The following is a 16544-nucleotide window of genomic DNA, read 5'->3' as shown; positions in this document are numbered from 1 at the left end:
TTGTTGGCTTTTTAATATTTAAATTCCAAATAAACCTTCTTCTCAAAAAAATCAAAACCAACCAAGCTTGCTAAATCAAAATCATATATTGAAGAAATATCCAAAAAAGAAAGAAGAATAAAAATTACGAATGTTTCATTTTATTAATTTTTAGAATTACCTAGATTAATTTTTTTGTACAAATACCTCAAGAATGCTAATACATTGAAACTTAGAAGGTGCTATCTCGTGTAAGAGTTGTGTTGGGGAGATCATACCTTGGAAAGCTTCAAAATGGGTAGTTAATACAACATATATATCAGGAGAAAGCACTTGACTCAAAAGGCCAGCTTAAACTAATGAGTATGAACCTAATTATGTTATATTAACCACTCATCATTCTCATTATTATTTAATGTGAGACTTCACTTATATATGTATACTTAACAATCTTCCCTCTCACCTATGAATCTTTGCCTCTCTATGGGCAACAAACAAGTCCCATTTGCTCCCTTTTTCCTTATGGACTTTTTCTTCGTCAACATGTCATCCATAAGCCTTATGTATGCCATCCATAAGAACCACATGTCAACCTCGTATGCTCATTTTTTAGAACTTAGCCTGCACTACTATATCCATGGGAACCTTGTGTCGCACCATTTGGCAATACTCTTTTGTTGGATTTAATTTAATATATATATTAAGATTGTTTGTATGAGCTTTTATCGGCTTGTTTTGTGTGATCCAAACTTGTGAAGGCTCCAACTACACACATTCCGTCCCTGTGCTTTGGATGCCTTTCATACCTAATCTATGCAAAGTATGTTTCCATCCGTTCGCAAAGTCTAGAAAAGCATCTCGATTCGCTTATTGAGAATGATTTAAGTGTAGTTTCATATCCATACAATTCTCTTTTTCTCTTATTGTTATAGTTGTAATGGTTATTAACCTTTGGTTACGATATCTGCAAAATTTATTAATTTATAACGATAATCTAATCGATTAGGTAATGGGAGCGTTTTGGTACTTTTTCTCTGCTCAACAACTAATGGCTTGTTGGCACAAAGCGTGTGAAATTCATGGTGATGGGGTTGAAATTTCTTTTAACTGTGACCACAGTTTAAGAAAGCTCTCTTTTTTAGATGATTTCTGCCGTATTGATGATACACCAAATCCAAGTTCCTTTGATTTTGGAATATTTCTTGAAGCCCGTCGATCTAGAATCTTCGAGTCCACAGGTTTTCTGCAAAAAGTACTTTACTGTTGCTGGTGGGGCTTGCGAAATCTAAGGTTTGCACATATTACACCCTTTTCTATTCCATATCAAAATATATAAGTCCTGCCCATTTTCATGTGGTTCAAGTTACACATGATGTAGTTTTAAGAATATCACACCATCCAATAACTTATTATTAAATTCATATTCTGAAAACTTCACTGTTGGATTATATATTTTATATGTTCTTAACATGCATGCCAATTTTCATGTCAATCAGATGTTATTTACTATTCGATTAATAAATTCTTATTTTATATATTATTTTAAACAAAAAACTTGATTTTAAATAATTAATTAATGGCATGACTTTTGATCTTTGATCACTTTGAAATTTTTGTAAGCATGAAGAACATATGAATATAATATAAAGGTTGTTCGGTAAATTTGTTAAAATTTGCATTCAATTAAAAATATTAAGTGATGTACATTGTTTGAAGTTACAAGGTTTATGGCTTTTTGATTTATTCTTAAATTTGTTTGCACACAATTGAAGCTAAAATAGTTATGAGTAGTGCTACATGTGATATTTATTACAAGTTTACTACATTAAGCATACAAATTGATGTGTCACCAATAATAAAAAGGTAATTCAAATATTCAATTGTCAGGTCGTTAGAACTTACCAATCACATTCATTAGCATATCAATTTGTAAGTTATATTATATATAATAAAACTTGTAAAACCTATAATATTTTCCAATAGTTATTAGTTTCTCCTAGTTTTATTAATGACCTCTTATAGGGTAAAAATTGTATTGACCCCTTCGCAAATTAATTAATTACCCAAGTTAATTAATTAGGTTCAATTACATGCAATAGCGTGAAGGTACAAACAAATCATCAATTATACTAAGTGCAGCAGAAAATAAAATTGACACAAGTGATTTGTTTACGAATGGGGAAAATCACCGAGGCAAAATCCTACCGGGTGATTTTAAGGTCACCACTCCCAAGAATCCACTATTATCAATCACAAGTGGTTACAAGTATAAAGAATCTTATCAAACACTTTGGCCTATCCTGAAATACCAACCTACAATTGAACCCTTACCCCGATACCTAATTGGACTTGTATTGTAGTGGCAATCTTTCCGTTCAATGTGATAGGCCAAAAATGTATTAACCCCTTTGGTAAAATTAATCAATTAATTATCCAAGTGAATTAATTAGATTCAATTATGTGCACTAAATGTGGTAGCACAAACAAATCACCAACTAAGTTAAATGCAGTGGAAAATAAATTTGACAAGATGATTTGTTTACGAATGGAGAAAACCACCTAGACAAAAACCCAACCGGGTGAATTTAAGGTCACCACTCCCAAGAATCCACTATTATCAAAACAAGTGATTACAAGTAAAAGGAATCCTAGTACTTAATACCAACCTACAGTTGAACCCTTATCCCAATACCCAATTGTACTCATGATGTAGTAACAATCTCTCGTTTCAATGCTCAGCTCCCAGTACATGACTAACCAATTGATGCACGGATCCCAATACATGACTAACATACCAACTTGAGGAAGATGTTGGCTGCAAAGTTCTTCAGTTCATTGAACAATAAAGATCAAGAAACTTCTTGGTTACAAAACCCTTGGCACAAAGACGCAATAGCTTCTACAAGGAATATGATGAACTTGGGCAAATTCTATCTTCGGTCACAATTTGCATGCACAATCAATTTGCATTGAGTTGCATCACTTTGCATCTGTTTAGACGGCCCTTTAAATAATCCTCATATATGACTAGGGTTATGAGAAAAGAAACCCTACACAAATACACATGGATATGCGTGAAAAGAAACCTCTGAATTTCGTAATTCTCGATAGATATAACTTCTGTTGAGCTACTGTCGAGATCCATCATTAAACCTCGATAGAAATGATTCTATTGAGCTATCTGTAGAGCTTTAATGAACAACACTTCTTCACTTGTTTCTTGGACAGTTTTGTATGGCTTCAATACTAGACTTGAACTCTTGTTCCTTGAAGTACTAAACTCATACTAGATCTACCCAATTACAAGTAAAGTGTGTTTTGTCAAAGGATTAGCCAATTTACATAACATATGTCTCTAACAATCTTACATATGTCCTAACAATCTCCCTCTTTGGCAATCCGTAACAAAAACACAACAAACAAATGAATTATGAGAGAAGTCTTAAATCACTAAACTCATAACCACTTGTTGAATACAATAAAATATAATCTTAAGACAAACTCTTGAAAAACTTTGCAAGAAGAGAGTTCATGGCATGGTAGACTTTAACAACCTATCTTTCTAAAACACTTAAACAAAACTCATCAAGGCATCTTGTGTGAAACAGAAATAAAAGATTGCATACATAAAGAAACATGTGTATAAAGAGAGAAAAGATACAACACATGGAGAGATAGGTAAAAAACAACATACATCATCACATATATAAATGAACATAAATACAATGTATGTCATAAATAAATGGTCACAAGACCAATGTACAAGAGGATAATGTAACTGAAAAGAGAGAAAAGAAAAATACATAAAATCCTCACTACATCCCTAAAAAAATAAATCACTCCCCCTAACAAAAACAATCCTATGCTAACTCTCCCCCATAGATACAAGACTACTCTCATTATCCTAAAACTACTCCCCCTTTTTGTCATGAATGACAAAGGGTGAGTCACTGAGAGGTCATCATCTCTTCATCAATGGAAGAGCTAGCATCCTCATTCTCATCATCATCCTCATCGTCAAAAGCCTCAGGAGAAGGAGATGGAGAAGCAACGAAGCCATCAAGGCAAGCCTGTCGTCATGTGATACGACTAACACAGATGGTCACCTGACACAACTCATTACTGAGAGTGTTAAGGCGAGCATCCATGCGCTGAAGTTGTGCCATGATCACCTTGAGAGTCACACTACCACCCGAAGAAGGATTGGAGGTGGAAGGAATGGTAGGGGCTAGAGGATCTGTTGTCTCTATCCGTAGTCACTTCGGTCAAAGCTGGGCCTCGCTCCGCCAAACAAAAGCTGCGCTGATGGCACCCATGACAATATAGAGAGGAGAATCAAGAATAGGGATAGAAAGATGGCGAAGGATCCTTGTGATAGCCAAAGGAAAAATGAGCTTATCATGGGCCGCCGTATCCCTATAGACATCTATGAGAGAAAGAATGAAATGAGAAAGAAAGTCTATGGAGAGGTCCTCTAAGAGGGATAGCAAAAATCGAGCACGAGACTTTGTGATGGAGCTATAGTGAGACAGTGGATGGAGAACAAACGTCATCACCATATTAAGGAATCTCGAACCTTTTGCAAAGCCCCAACATAGGGTGTTTTGGTGCTCACCCCATATGGCGGGTGTCTCACAGAAGTGAGATAGAAGTCCTTGGACACAGTCCTCAGATGTAAACAAGCAGGGTAGTTAGGATGCGTTACCCACGGGACGTGTAGTATCTCGAATACAAGATCCAAAGTGACTACGATACGTGTACCTTTGAGAGTCATAGCAAACTAAGGTACAGTGGTATCGATACCGTGCATATTGGAGTAGAACTCCTGTATGATCATGATGGGACACCTCAAGGATATCTCACACAAAGATTCCCATCCCCGAGTGTGAATAACACCGGGTAGAGCAGTATCAAAGAACGCCACGTTTAAAAAAGTTCTCAAAGAAGTCCTGATGGGCCTTCTCATCACGGAACCGAACGTGAAAAGGGGGAAGATCAGAAGAAGATGAAGACTCGGAATGAAAAGGGTTCCAAGTCGGAGTAGATTTGCACTTGGGTGCCATGCACAGTCTATCCGAGAGAGAGAGAGAGAGAGAGAGAGAGAGAGAGAGAGAAGACAGAAAGAACACAATCATAAGATAGAACAAAGAAAGAAAAGAAAAGGTACATATGCATGAAATATGCATGAGCATGTGACATACTAAAAAATAATTGCATCATGGGTTGAAACCCAATCCAAACCTACCAACACACAATTTTAAAAAGTGAAGCACACATCTAAATGCATGAAACATTGTGAAAAGGTAATGGAATGCAATGAATGATCATATATCATCAAATAAACAACACCTAACCCAAAAATTTCACAAAAATCTCAAAAATTATCAAAAACCCTAAAAATTTTCAAAAACCCCTAAACCTAGGTCTAATGCATGAAATGCATGAAGAATGAAGGATTTAAAGATCATACCACAAGATTAAAGCTTGATTAGGCCGAAAACTTGAAAGGAGTGGAAATTAGAGTGAGAGGAGAGTGTTTGGAGGGAGAGAAAATATTTTCTATCTCGAGAGAGAAGTGAAAATGAAATCTGATTTTGCACTGAAGATATATATAAAAATCGCAGCTTGATGGACCGAGGAGCTATCGAGATTTGTTGAGCACTAAATCTTGACAAATATGAATCTGTCGAGGTGCTGTCGAGAATCTATCGACAGAAAAATACCTCGATGGATCGAGATTCTGTCGAGGATCTATTGGCCAGAAAAAAAACTTTCTCGATGGATCGAAAAGCTCTCGAAAAACTATCAAGACAAATTCTAGAAAGCTCGATTGCTCAAGATTGTGTTAAGATCTATTGAGAAAGGAAGTCTAAGGGGCTCGATAGATAAGAAGCTGTCGAGGTTCTATCGAGAAGCTGTTGAGCTTGAAGAAAAGGAGTTTTTCAATGAGCGGAAAAACACAAAGAGATGAATGCAACAAGCAAGCTATCAAACATAGATCAAATCAGCATATTAAGCTCTCAGAAACATCTCTCAATAACAACAACAACAAAATGCAAAGCATTCATGATCCAAAAAACGCACACACACACACAACAAGTCTAACCAATTTTATATTTCAAAAAAAAAGTTATAACAGTTTAGGGAGCATACATTAACACATGTATTCCTTGTGACGGCCAAATCACATTGTACCTACACATGTATCAAAAGTGGCAAAAAATTTGCGTGTTGTGTGTGAAAACATAGCAAGAGTGCATATATGTCTCATATTATGATGATTTGAGATATGAGATCAATATCACTCACACACAATTATTACTGTTAGATGGGGACTATCGCCTTCGAGGTACATCCTATAACTTCGACATCTCCTAGAAACATGCTTGCAACCATATCTAAAAGCATTTTGATTCTTTTTGCTTTTGATTTTCTTTGCATATTTTTCTTTTTGAGAATATCATGCATGGGCATATAAGAGAGAGAAAAGAAATACCCAATTATGTTAAGCTTAAAACATCACAATTTTGCTATGTCGAAGCATCTAGATGTTATACATGATTGGCGGGCTTTAGTGGTGAGATGGTTATTTATGTCTTTCTCTTAAGATTTTTTAATCATTCTCATCATAAAGAGTGATATGAGTGTTAAGTATAAGAAATTACTTAATCTTACTCATCACAAATACAAGCCATAAAGCTTACTCGCTTAGTTGTGCATTGAGATGCTCATCTAAGCTACAAAAGATACAAAGTTTAGAAAACTTTGTTTCAATGGCCATCCAAGATACACAAGTACCAATATACACATAACACACTCAAGAGTTAGGGTGCCATCTTCGACAAGCTCCCGAATGAAGTGATGTCATATCTCAATATGTTTTGTTCGAGAGTGTTGAACATGATTTTTAGAGATGTTAATGGCACTGGTATTGTCACAATAAATGGTGAGATGTTCTTGACAAATACCATAATTAAGAAGAAGTTTTTGCATCCACAGAAGTTGGGTGCAACAGCTACTGGCAGCGATGTATTCAGCCTTAGCAGTGGATAGTGAGATGAAATTCTGCTTTTTACTCATCCAAGAGACAAGATTATTACCCACATAAAAAAAAAACCCCGAAGTTTTTTTTCTATCATCAGCATTCCCAACCCAATCTGCATCTAAATACCCAACTAAGATATCATTGGTGTCCTTGCTATACCATACTCCGAAATCGTTAGTGGATTTGACATATTTTATGATTCTTTTCAAAGCAATCATATGAGACTCTTTGGGGTTAGCCTGATATCTAGCACACACTCCCACACTGTAACTAATGTTAGGTCTACTAGCAGTAAGGTAAAAGAGCCTACCTATCATGCTTCTGTATAAAGAAGAATCAACACTTTTGCCTAAAAGGTTAACAATGAGTTTAACGTTTGGGCTCATGGGGGTTCTAATAGAACTAGCAGATTCCAATCCAAACTTTTTCACAAGATTTTTAGCATATTTAGATTGAGATATGAATATACCTTACTCTTGCTAACGAATCTGCAATACAAGGAAGTGATTCAACTCTCCAATCATACTCATCTCAAACTCGGCTTGCATAAGCTTTGAAAAATTATGAGCATGTTCATCCTTTGTAGACCCAAAGATGATATCATCAACATAGACTTGAGCAACTATCAACTCGCCATTCTCCCTTTTGATAAATAGAGTCTAATAAGCTTTTCCTCTTGTGAAACCATATGAGACCAGGTATTGTGTAAACCAATCATACCAAGCTTTAGGTGCTTGCTTTAAGCGATAAAGTGCCTTCCTGAGATACAACACATGCTCTGGAAAGTGTGGATCAATGAATCCTTTTGATTGAGCCACATAGACATCTTCTTTAAGTAGCTCATTTAAGAAAGCAATCTTTACATCCATTTGATAAAGTTTGAACTTCAAATGATATGCTAGGGCAAGGAGAATTCTGATGGACTCCATATGGGCAACTGGGGCAAATGTCTCATCATAGTCTACTCCTTCCATTTGTGAGTATCCTTGAGCTACAAGCCAAGCCTTGTTGCGAATCACATTGCCCTCCTCATCGGTCTTATTGCAGAATATCCACTTTGTGCTAATGATGTGCTCGCCCTCCGGTCTAGGTACTAAGGTCCAGACATCATTCCTCTGAAATTGAAGCAATTCATCATGCATTGCTTCAACCCAACTTTCATCCTGAAGAGCTTCCTCAACTTTTATGGGTTCAACTTGTGACAAATAACAAGAATAAGACATAAAGTTAGCAACACATTTATCAATTGTACATTTCCTTAATGTGAGTTCATTCATATTTCCCATAATAACTTCTGGAGGATGATTTAATTTAATCCTGGAGGAAGGTCCTTCCTCTTCATGAGATTCAGAATCTAGTGAAGTGGGTATATCTACAGAATCTTCCACAACACTGGGAGTACTAGGAGTACTTGAAGATGCAGGTTCTTGTTCAACAATTTCTTGAACTTCCTTAGGCTCAGGAGGAAGAATTTCTTTGGGGAATTCCTCAATACCTTTCTCAGGACTAGAATCTAAAGACTCATCAATAACAGCATTCACTATCTCCATTACCTTTATAGTTCCTTTGTTGTTTACCCGATAAGCCTTGCTTATGGAGGAGTAGCCCAGAAATATACCTTCATCCCTGAGAGTCAAACTTTCCTACATTCTCTCTATCCTTGAGGATGAAACAAGTACTTCCAAAGCTTCTGAAATACTTCATATTCGGCTTCCTTCCTTTCCATAACTCATATGGAGTCTTCTTGGTACCAGGTCTAAAGCACACCCTATTAACCGTATGACTTCAATCACCAACTAGAGAAGGTTGTTAGCTGCAAAGTTATTCAGTTCATCCCAACGATGATGATCAAGAAGATGCTTGGTCACAAAACCCTACGATACACAAACACAACAACTTCTTCACAAGAATGATGAACTAGGGCAAAACTATGTCTCTAATCACAAATTGCTTGAACAAACTTTGCTCATCACTTGTGCAACTTGTGAACGCTTTGACAGCCCTTAAAATAATCATTTTATATGTCTAAGGTTGTGAGAAAAGAAAGCACAAACACATAATCATGGATTAAAGTCAAAATAGAACTAGAATTCTATTTTTCATAAACCTCGACAGATACCCTATTTGTCGAGTTGCTATCAAGCCACGGGGCTAAACAGCTCTACAGGTCTCGATAGATAGCTAGCTGTCGAGCTTTAATGAACAACACTTCTTCAACTTGAATCTTAGACAGACTTGCATAGCTTTAACACTTGATCTTAAAACACAATTTCTTGAAGTATTAAACACATCTTAGATCTACCCAAATACAAGTAAAGTGCATTTTGTCAAAGAATTAGCAAATTACATAAAATAGTGATATATGTTCCTAACAAGTGAATCACATATGTCCTAACAGAAAACACGCATAATGTAGCAAACAAAACAAGGTTTTCTCATAAAAGAATGTCTTCTCTCCCTTGGTATACGAATCTCCCCTATGGCTTTCTTCCCCTACGAATGTGCGCATGAGTCATATAAAAATGACAATACACTCCAGTATACTCTCCCTTTTTTTGTCACGAATAGACAAATGAATCAAGAGGAAAGAAGGAAAGAAAAGAAGATATGAATAAGGGTAAATGTACACATCAATTTTATTTATTTGATTTAGCTTTAAGTCCAATAATGTACACACCAATTTTAACATTTAAACCAAGGCTACACCTTATGTTCTTTTTATGCATATGCTACACTTTCTTGAGTACAAAATCTTACAATATGCACTAAGGTGTTCATGATTGGCTAGTGAACAGTGGTGAGATGGTTATTTATGCCTTCCTCAAAAGGTTCAAGTCCGACAGTCAAAGACATGTGACTTCAAGATCAAGGCAAAGTGATCAAAACCATAAACATCTTTCCCACACAACATGCACTACAAAGCTTCAACTAGTACGGTGCAATAAGTAAACTCATCAAAGCTAAACAAGGTATAAAAGACATGTTATGTGAAAATAAATTGACCAACCTTGTTTTCAAAACCAAGAAAATAGTGCAAAACACAATTTCTTTCCTTTTTCTCCTTTTTTTTTTTTCTTTGAAAAAAATAAACAAAAACAACCTAGAATGAAATGCATGAATGTTATGCAATGCAAATCCCAGAAACAAAGTAAACAAAAAACCAAAGAACAATGGTCACAAAGAATATAGCAATGAAGCACAAGAACCAAGAAAGCCAAGAAAGATCAGGGACACAGAATCACACCAATTACTTGACGAAGTGTCTCAAACTTACTTCTGTCAAGAGGTTTGGTGAAGATGTCAGCGTTCTAACGTTCAGTAAGGATATACTCAAGACACACAATCTTCCTTTCAACAAGATCCCTAATGAAGTGATATCTAATCTCTATGTGCTTAGTCTTAGAATGTTGAACAGGGTTCTTAGAGATATCAATAGAATTAGAATTATCACAATAAACAACCATGGTATCTTGGGATATCCCATAATCAGTCAAAAACTTTTTCATCCAAAGAAGCTGTGAGCAACAACTTCCAGCAGCAATATATTTCGCCTCTATAGTAGACAAAGATACAGAATTTTACTTTTTACTCATCCAAGCAACAAGATTGGCTCCTTCATAAAAACACCCACCGATGGTGCCTTTTCTATTATCAACATTACCAGCCCAATCAGAATCAAAAAATCTAGCAAGAGACAGATTAGACTTTTTACTATAAAATAATCAATAATCACAAGTTCCACCAACATATTTTATGATTCTTTTTACAACATTCAAGTGTGAAACTTTAGGATTAGATTGAAATATAGAACAAACACCAACACTAAAGGCAATATTAGGCCGACTAGCAGTCAAATACAACAGGCATCCAATCATGCTTCTGTATAATGTAACATCAACAGACTCACCTGATGGATCATTTATTAATTTTGCATTTGCCATTGGTGTTCTAGCATGTGCAGCCTTGTCCAATCCAAATCTCTTGACTAGATTTCTTGCGTACTTTGCTTGGTTGATGTAGATTCCTAAGTCCGTTTGCTTCACCTATATTCCTAAGAAATAAGTTAGTTCACCAACCATACTCATTTCGAACATTACCTTCATTTCATCCACACAAAAATGAGCAAGAGAGTCATTACTAGTACCAAAAACAATATCATCAACATAAATTTAAGCTACAACAAAACTATTCTTATCATTTCTTTTGAAGAGAGTAGTATCTGCAGATCCCCTTTTGAATCCATGCTCAGTGAGATATGCAGTCAATCTATCATACCAAGCCCATGGAGCTTGTTTCAAACCATACAGGGCTCTCTTCAACTTATAAACATCATCCGGTCTGTAAGGATTATCAAAGCCCTTTGGTTGTTCAACATATACCTCTTCTTGCAACATTCCATTCAAGAAAGCACTCTTGACATCCATTTGATATAGCTTGAAATTCAGATGGCTAGCTATAGCCAAAAGTATCCTAATGGATTCCAATCTTGCTACCGGTGTAAAGGTCTCATCAAAGTCAATCCCTTCCACTTATGTATAACCTTGAGCAACAAGTCTTGATTTATTCCTGATAACAGTGCCATGTTCATCTGACTTGTTCTTAAAGATCCATTTAGTTCCAATCACATTTACTCCCTTTGGTCTAGGAACTAATTCCCACACATCATTCCGAACAAATTGATGAAGTTCTTCATGCATAGAATTTACCCAATCAGCATCTTGAAGTGCTTCATCTACCTTCTTCAGTTCAAATTGGGACAAATAGCATGAGTGTGTAATTACACTTAAAGCTTTTGATCTTAATCTCATGTTATCATTCAAACTTCCCAATATATTTGTGATAGGATGATTTAGCCTTACTTTAGAGGAATGACCTTTAACTAGAGATGTGAAGGTACCTTTTTGTTCTGATGAAGGACTAAACTCATGTTGTGCTTGTTGAGTCTCATGAACCGATGTGGATGGTTCTGGACTAGATGGCATAGAAACTGCATCATTCAGCACCATTAACTCTTCATCACTATACTTTCTCACATAATCAACAGGAAGTGAGTCATCAACCTCCATAGGCTTATCTTGTACCAGTGCAGTGTTTTTTGAATGTGCTTCTGAACATACTTCATCATTGATCACAACATTTGAAGATTCCATGACTATTTTGGTTCTTAGATTATATACTCTATATGCTCTACTAGTAGAGGAGTATCCCAGAAAATATCCCTTGTCACTCTTTGCATCAAATTTTTCTAGGTTTTCTTTGTCACATAGAATGTAACAATCACTACCAAATATCCTGAAATATTTGACTACAGGCTTCTTTCCTCTTCAGATTTCATAAGGAGTCTTCTTGAAATCAAGTCTGAAATACACCCAGTTGAGTGTATGGCAAGTAGTGTTAACTACTTCTCCCCAGAAGGATTTGGGCAACTTTTTATTGTGTAACATGACACGTGCCATCTCTTGAACAACCCTATTTTTCCATTCCACTATTCCATTTTGTTGAGGTGTCTTGGGTGAAGAAAACTCTTGATGTGTGCCTTGATCATTGCAAAAGGTAGCTAGCTTGGAATTCTAAAATTCTCTTCCATGGTCACTTTTGATTCTGGCTATCACAATATCTTTCTCAACCTACAATTTCTTGCACAAATGTATCATCTTCTTAGGAGCCTCAACTTTATCTTTCAAAAGTACAACCCAAGTATATCTAGTAAAGTCATCCACAACAACTAGAATATATTTCTTTCCACCTAAACTCTGAACTCTAGCAGGACCCATAAGATAAATGTGCAATAACTCAAGAGATCTTAAAGTTTGAACACTAGCTACAGACGGATGTTTGGATTTCACTTGTTTACCTATCTGACATGGTCCACATATGCACTTATCTATTTTCTCAAAATTAGGTAAACCAATAACTGCATCACATTTGGAAATCTTCTCCAACTACTTATGACTTGCATGCCCCAACCGTTGATGCCATAAATTAACTTGATCAATCTTTGCACTAAAGCACTTGTTGCTTATACTTGGTGTTAAACCATAACAGTTGTCAGCAGTCCTTACACCGACACACATACGGTCACCTCCTCCATCAAGTATCTCACATTCATACTTAGTGAAGAGAAAATTCAGTCCATTATCGCAAATCTAACTGATGCTGAGTAAATTTGCCTTCAGTCCATCAACATACCAAACATCTTCAAAGACTGGCAACCCTGGAATGTCTACAGTTCCAATGCCTCTGATCACTGATTTGCTTCCATCTCCAAAAGTGGCTGTCCCAATCTTTCCTTAAAAAAGAGTCTTGAATAATCCTTTATTTCCTATCATATGCCTAGAACAACCACTATCCAAATACCAAAGACAAGAATCACGTGCCTTTAAGGCAGTTAAAGCAGTATAACACAAGTAATTATTATCACATGTGATAAGACCAAGAAGCTCAAGGAAAGATTTAACAAAAGTAACAAAAGACAAAGATAACAAGTAAGCAAGTTGACAAATAAGCAAAAAGATTTTCCAAAAATCCATGACAACAAGGGTCAAGGATCAGCTCAGAGATCAAAAGATTAACAATAAGAAAGCTACCCGCTCTGATACCACTTGTTCGATTTTAGACCCCTTAAAACTCAATTGGATTAACCTAATTAATTAGCCAAGTTATTACTTAGTCCAAATTCCAGATCTAGGTTATCATAACCAAACAATCATATCATGCATAGCAGCGGAAATATAAATAACACAAAGATATGATGACCTAGAAAACCACACCGGTAAAAATCTGGGGAGGATTTAACCTAGTTATCCTCAAGGTAAACCTAAATCCACTATGAAAGAATTGAAGTTTTACAATAGGAGTTAGACCACTAACATCCTATTGCTACCCACTAGTAGAAACTTACTGACACGACCACGTGCAAGCTCCGAGACCACAGTCTCCTGCTTTCATGGATTCTCCAGCAAGTACAAGCACACCCGCTTGTGTTTCTTTAAACTCCTTAGTGCAACAACTGAATGATCATTAAGCTCTCAATCTATCTCCTTCTTGATAATCCTAGCATGTGTTAAGGCAACCACATCTAGATCTCACAAGAGATTCACACACAGAGTAAAATAAAGCATCCTCAAAAACGTGGCTAGGGTTTGCCTTTTATACCTAGGGCAAAACAGAAAACCCTACACGTTTTAATAGGCTAGGGCTGAGTTGGAAAAATCTGCAGAAAAAACATTCTACCCGAGATTCGATCGATCGAGCCTATTCTTCAATTGATCGAACCAGGCCAAAAGTCACTAATACTTTTGCAGCCACTCGATTCCAACTTTACATAAAAGACACAACTTTGAGCAAGTCTAAACAAGACTAACAACTGTTTTGATCATGGTTTGCCAACATTACACATTAGAGTTCTAAATACATTAGTTCCTAAGTCTTTAGAACCTAACAATAATAATAATATGTGCATATTATTTTTGTCTTCCTAGTTCCTTTCCATACAAATAAGAGAGCAAATAACTAAAAAAGGAAAAAGAAAAAAAGAGAACCAATAACAAAAAAAAGTTTAAATAAAACTTAAATAATATATTGATTTCTAAGTTTCCACCATCCAAAATTCACTAATGATATCATCACCATAAAATAACAAAAAGAAAATGCTAAAGTTTGTAGACCATGTCAAGTTATCAACCTTCTCAGTTGCGTCGCTTCTTATTGCATGTAAAATAATAATAAAGTTAAATTATTTAGAAAAATAACTAAACAAAAAATGTTTTAAGAGTAAAACATAACATATTATGTAAAGAAAAATGAATAAATATTTAATATAAATTGTACCTCAAGAATCAAACTTCAAGTTGGCAAGTAATTTTGTTAGTATTTTCATCTACAATAAAAAACTTTAATATAAGTCAAATATACAAAGAAAGTGATTCAATAAAGAATTAAAAATTATGACTATTCTATAACTGAATTAACTTACCTAAATCCATATAACCAACTTGAAAAAAAAAAAAAAAATCACTTTAAAAAACATGTTGGGTTCGATTGTAACCCATACAATAATTACACATAAAGATTTTTGATATAGAAACTAAGTAACTAGACCTCCAGCACAAGTAATAGACAATGAATCCTAACTTACCGCTTTTGCTACCATTGTTGAACTAGCCTTTAGTCTTCACACTGATTTAGTGCCGTAAGTAAACAATCCAGAAGCAAATCTCGAAATTTTTGTAATAGGCTATCAGTTGACCAAGAGTCTTCCAAGAGTTTTTTTTTTTTTTTTTTTTTTCCTGATTGTCAATCTCACATGACCGAGCCTTCATTCTTGCATTGTCAAGCTTGTCTTGTATAGTGAATAGATACTTCAACCTTGATTACCACTATTTACATTACAGTATCAAAAGCCAATATTCATGTTCTTAACATATATGTCATATTTTGTTTAAATAAGATGTTACTTATTATTCAATCTATAAATTTTTTTATGCATAATTTAAGATCATAAAAATTTGAAATTTAAACATTTAATTGTTAATATAGTTATTGATTTTTAATCTTCTTGAAATTTTACAAGTATTGAGGACATAATAAGAAAATCCAATCAAATGGTAGATGTGTCAAAATTCACATCCAATAAAAAGATATAAGGGAAGTTTGTAGCCATTGTCTTCTTTTTGCTCTTCATTCTTTCTTTAATTTCCTCTAATTGTGTCACGTTCATGCTTCCTTCTCTCATGGATGTAATGGGCTTGAACCCCATCCTTAATTAACCAGTGCTCTTATGTATGGGGCTGGAGTTCCTATTTGTCCAAAGGCCATAAACATGTGATCTTGACCCTGTTTTCTTACTCTGAAGGCCCAAGTATAGATCTTTTATTTTCTCTGACTTATAACATTTCCCCTAAAATTTCGTGAATTCTCATTTTTTGAATTTTAGTTTGAAATTTTTAAGATTAGTGTCTCATACATTATAGTTGTGGCATTTTGCAGTTCTTTTGGATCAAACCTCCAAACAAGTAGCTACATATGGGAAAACATCTTTGCACTTGGAATTTCTATCTTCGGTCTGTTATTATTTCTTTATTTCATGGGAAACTTGCAGGTGAGTACCCAATCCTTTCCTTTCACTTTTTTTTTTTTTTTTTTTTTTTTTTTTTTTTTTTTTTGTGAAAACTGTTTGTTCGTTTAGACCCCTTAAGCCAGATTTTTTAATCTAATATATTAACCAAATGATTACTAGGTTTATTATTCATATCTAGGTTAAACAAGTATATATCATATCATGCAAAGCAACAGAAAAGTAAATAACACCACGATATGATGACCTAGGAAAATCGATGAAACTAACCATTTCAAGGTAAAAACTTGGGGAGGATTTGACCTAGCTATCCTCAAGGTAAACCAAATCCACTATAAGAGAACTGAAGTTTTTACAATCAGTTTAACCCTAAATCTATTGCTACCTCATGTAGTAACTTACTGACATGACAACGTGCAAGCTCCGAATCCACGAACTCCTTCT

General features: G+C 35.2%; 1 protein-coding gene across 2 annotated transcripts in view; it reads left to right on the top strand.

The window, feature by feature from the left end:
• LOC126705572 (cyclic nucleotide-gated ion channel 1-like) overlaps window positions 1-16544 on the top strand; it is an 84862-nt gene that overhangs the window by 11659 nt on the left and 56659 nt on the right. Inside the window, exons 5-7 of one of the 2 annotated variants that reach the window (XR_007648316.1) lie at window positions 986-1269; window positions 9813-9993; window positions 16013-16124. The exons of the other annotated variant lie outside the window; for it this stretch is intronic. The gene's annotated coding sequence lies outside the window, so the exon portion shown is untranslated. The remainder of the gene's footprint in view (window positions 1-985; window positions 1270-9812; window positions 9994-16012; window positions 16125-16544) is intronic. 2 annotated transcript variants of the gene reach the window in all.

The sequence above is a fragment of the Quercus robur genome, chromosome 11 (genome assembly GCF_932294415.1).
Source record: "Quercus robur chromosome 11, dhQueRobu3.1, whole genome shotgun sequence".
Taxonomy (NCBI): Eukaryota; Viridiplantae; Streptophyta; class Magnoliopsida; order Fagales; family Fagaceae; genus Quercus; species Quercus robur.
This window is presented reverse-complemented; position numbering and strand designations above follow the sequence as displayed.